The following is a 5,000-nucleotide window of genomic DNA, read 5'->3' as shown; positions in this document are numbered from 1 at the left end:
GCTTCGCACCGGGCCCGCGAGGACCTACTTTGGCCGCACGGCGCCGCGTGCAGGGTGCGCCGGCGCGCAGCTGCGCCGCCTGCCGCCTCCGTCGGCCGGCGCGCCTGCCACTGGCCGCCCCCACCAGCCGGCTGTAGCGCGTGCGCCCACGCACCGCGCGGCCAGCACGCCGGGAGGCCCCCCCTCACCGGCCGGGGACGGTCCCACCCAGCCACCGCCGCGTATCGCTTCACACCCACATGCCATTCACGTTCGTGGGCATGGTGGGTATCGCTGAAACAACCGGTTGGTAGCTCAACCGATCGTCGCCATCACTGATTCACCTCTAGCGAGAACAACCGCACCACAACGGTTTACCAGTTGTTCATTTGCGTAACGTCACCAGCAAACGTAGACGTCCATCGCCATTTGCAAATTCAACGATTGTTGCATGCCTGTGTCAGGTGTCACGACACACTATGTCTGCCCACATACACGCAACAACATGTGCACGCTTCGCGAACACGTGGAAGGTGGCCCCCGTACGTATGCGATGTCCATTGCGCGAACGACTGTCAACCGGCCTCTGTCGCATGTCGCAGATGTGGAACGCAGTGCACCATGCTGTCACGGTGTGTGAGAAGAGACGACTACGTCTGACAACACGCGCCACTACATCAACAGACGGCTCATGCTGATCGCCATCCAGGGCATACCACACTGCAATCCGGCTCTTATAGGGAGACGACACATAGCTGAGTGCACAACAGTTGGACCGCATGGTTCGCCGTTGTTGGCGCAGTCGTTGTACGGTCACATGTACCACGATGTATCATTCAGTACATGAGGACCAATGTGCAGTACAGTGTGTGATTTGGACGTACAACATCAGCGGACAGTTGACACAGGCCGTACCACAGCGTAGGCTAAGTGCTTCGCCATGCGAATGCCAATGAACAACTGCGAAGGGCATTGAGCATGTACGTCCTGCTGCCATCCACATTACAGTGTATCGCTGCAAGGTGTTTAACATGAAGCGATACACTGGGGACCAGGCAGTGCGAGTAGCAAACTATATTGCGGGGGTTGCAGTTAGGCAACACTACACTAATTTAACGCGTCGTATGACAATTACAGAGCGGGTTAAGGCCCAACGTGTGTTGGGTTAAGGCCCAACGTGTGTTGGGTTAAGGCCCAACGTGTGTTGGGTTAAGGCCCAACGTGTGTTGGGTTAAGGCCCAACGTGTGTTGGGTTAAGGCCCAACGTGTGTTGGGTTAAGGCCCAACGTGTGTTGGGTTAAGGCCCAACGTGTGTTGGGTTAAGGCCCAACGTGTGTTGGGTTAAGGCCCAACGTGTGTTGGGTTAAGGCCCAACGTGTGTTGGGTTAAGGCCCAACGTGTGTTGGGTTAAGGCCCAACGTGTGTTGGGTTAAGGCCCAACGTGTGTTGGGTTAAGGCCCAACGTGTGTTGGGTTAAGGCGCAACGTGGGTTGGGTTAAGGCCCAACGTGGGTTGGGTTAAGGCGCAACGTGGGTTGGGTTAAGGCGCAACGTGGGTTGGGTTAAGGCGCAACGTGGGTTAGGTTAAGGCGCAACGTGGGTTAGGTTAAGGCGCAACGTAGGTTAGGTTAAGGCGCAATATAGGTTAGGTTAAGGCGCAATATAGGTTAGGTTAAGGCGCAATATAGGTTAGGTTAAGGCGCAATATAGGTTAGGTTAAGGCGCAATATAGGTTAGGTTAAGGCGCAATATAGGTTAGGTTAAGGCGCAACGTAGGTTAGGTTAAGGCGCAACATAGGTTAGGTTAAGGCGCAACATAGGTTAGGTTAAGGCGCAACATGGGTTAGGTTAAGGCGCAATATAGGTTAGGTTAAGGCACAATATGGGTTAGGTTAAGGCACAATATGGGTTAGGTTAAGGCACAATATGGGTTAGGTTAAGGCACAATATGGGTTAGGTTAAGGCACAATATGGGTTAGGTTAAGGCACAATATGGGTTAGGTTAAGGCACAATATGGGTTAGGTTAAGGCACAATATGGGTTAGGTTAAGGCACAATATGGGTTAGGTTAAGGCACAATATGGGTTAGGTTAAGGCACAATATGGGTTAGGTTAAGGCACAATATGGGTTAGGTTAAGGCACAATATGGGTTAGGTTAAGGCACAATATGGGTTAGGTTAAGGCACAATATGGGTTAGGTTAAGGCACAATATGGGTTAGGTTAAGGCACAATATGGGTTAGGTTAAGGCACAATATGGGTTAGGTTAAGGCACAATATGGGTTAGGTTAAGGCACAATATGGGTTAGGTTAAGGCACAATATGGGTTAGGTTAAGGCACAATATGGGTTAGGTTAAGGCACAATATGGGTTAGGTTAAGGCACAATATGGGTTAGGTTAAGGCACAATATGGGTTAGGTTAAGGCACAATATGGGTTAGGTTAAGGCACAATATGGGTTAGGTTAAGGCACAATATGGGTTAGGTTAAGGCACAATATGGGTTAGGTTAAGGCACAATATGGGTTAGGTTAAGGCACAACGTGGGTTAGGTTAAGGCACAACGTGGGTTAGGTTAAGGCACAACGTGGGTTAGGTTAAGGCACAACGTGGGTTAGGTTAAGGCACAACGTGGGTTAGGTTAAGGCACAACGTGGGTTAGGTTAAGGCACAACGTGGGTTAGGTTAAGGCACAACGTGGGTTAGGTTAAGGCACAACGTGGGTTAGGTTAAGGCACAATACGGGTTAGGTTAAGGCACAATACGGGTTAGGTTAAGGCACAATACGGGTTAGGTTAAGGCACAATACGGGTTAGGTTAAGGCACAATACGGGTTAGGTTAAGGCACAATACGGGTTAGGTTAAGGCACAATACGGGTTAGGTTAAGGCACAATACGGGTTAGGTTAAGGCACAATACGGGTTAGGTTAAGGCACAATACGGGTTAGGTTAAGGCACAATACGGGTTAGGTTAAGGCACAATACGGGTTAGGTTAAGGCACAATACGGGTTAGGTTAAGGCACAATACGGGTTAGGTTAAGGTACAATACGGGTTAGGTTAAGGCACAATACGGGTTAGGTTAAGGCACAATATGGGTTAGGTTAAGGCACAATATGGGTTAGGTTAAGGCACAATATGGGTTAGGTTAAGGCACAATATGGGTTAGGTTAAGGCACAATATGGGTTAGGTTAAGGCACAATATGGGTTAGGTTAAGGCACAATATGGGTTAGGTTAAGGCACAATATGGGTTAGGTTAAGGCACAATATGGGTTAGGTTAAGGCACAACGTGGGTTAGGTTAAGGCACAACGTGGGTTAGGTTAAGGCACAACGTGGGTTAGGTTAAGGCACAACGTGGGTTAGGTTAAGGCACAACGTGGGTTAGGTTAAGGCACAACGTGGGTTAGGTTAAGGCACAACGTGGGTTAGGTTAAGGCACAACGTGGGTTAGGTTAAGGCACAACGTGGGTTAGGTTAAGGCACAATACGGGTTAGGTTAAGGCACAATACGGGTTAGGTTAAGGCACAATACGGGTTAGGTTAAGGCACAATACGGGTTAGGTTAAGGCACAATACGGGTTAGGTTAAGGCACAATACGGGTTAGGTTAAGGCACAATACGGGTTAGGTTAAGGCACAATACGGGTTAGGTTAAGGCACAATACGGGTTAGGTTAAGGCACAATACGGGTTAGGTTAAGGCACAACGTGGGTTAGGTTAAGGCACAACGTGGGTTAGGTTAAGGCACAACGTGGGTTAGGTTAAGGCACAACGTGGGTTAGGTTAAGGCACAACGTGGGTTAGGTTAAGGCACAACGTGGGTTAGGTTAAGGCACAACGTGGGTTAGGTTAAGGCACAATACGGGTTAGGTTAAGGCACAATACGGGTTAGGTTAAGGCACAATACGGGTTAGGTTAAGGCACAATACGGGTTAGGTTAAGGCACAATACGGGTTAGGTTAAGGGACAATACGGGTTAGGTTAAGGCACAATACGGGTTAGGTTAAGGCACAATACGGGTTAGGTTAAGGCACAATACGGGTTAGGTTAAGGTACACATTGTTGTAAGGAAAGGTGTTTTGGGGGGGGGGGGGGGGGCCGGTTTGTTGATTGTGATTATCGTAAGTAAATGACTGCGGCATCATCTGATTTGCCACGTCAGGGTGCACCTTTGGCTCATAACAGGCGGCGCTCTGATTCCATGCTTGTGGCAGACCTGTGTCTTTCATTCCTGCCATTGTTTGTGTGCTGTGACAGGAGGCAGTATTGTGATGTTGGGTGTACCCCTGTGTAGGACATGTGTGGGTGTTGGTGGCTTAGCTGAGCAATGGTGGTTGTCGGAAGGGTGGGATATTCTGTTTTGTGAGTGGACCTCCCGGTCTGGTTATGATAGTGTGGATAGTCTAATGTGGCGGAGAGGATGCACTGGGTGTTGTTCCATGCTGGTGCTTACATATTGTCTCTGTGCCTGTTACAGGCAGAGAGTAGTGCGTGATAAGAGTGTCTGGCTGACGTGTGGTTGTGATTGTGAGCAGAGTCTTTCAGCATGTATACGGACAGTTGTATACATTATCTGTATTTTGATGGCTCTATCTATTACTAATCAGCGCCGTGTATACGTTTCATCCGGTTCCAGTCGAAACTGTTGTATCTCTGTACATTAGTGACACGGCGAGGCCGCCATGTAGTTACTCGTCTCGGCAGCTTCCACCGGTGTATGGCAAATGATTATAAGGAATCAGTCTAGTCGTCAATACCGATAGTGTGACGTCACATGTCTGGGGTGGGGGACGCTGCGCCCTTCCGGTGGGTCATGGCCTAGAAAGACTCTTCCCACGCAGGGGGGCTTGGACTGTCATTGACTCTTCCGAGTAATATACTTGCCGTACGTTTTTGCGACTGCGAGTGCAACGCTCACCGGTACCGACATGGATGGAGCGCCTCCTAGCTGACCGCTGAGCATCTGCATTCGTACAGAGAGCAACGCGATCGCGTCTGTAGCTCGTAAGTGGTACAGCTCG

This window comes from Schistocerca americana, unplaced genomic scaffold (genome assembly GCF_021461395.2).
Source record: "Schistocerca americana isolate TAMUIC-IGC-003095 unplaced genomic scaffold, iqSchAmer2.1 HiC_scaffold_124, whole genome shotgun sequence".
Taxonomy (NCBI): Eukaryota; Metazoa; Arthropoda; class Insecta; order Orthoptera; family Acrididae; genus Schistocerca; species Schistocerca americana.
The sequence above is the reverse complement of the archived record's forward strand: the minus strand, read 5'-3'. Positions refer to the sequence as shown.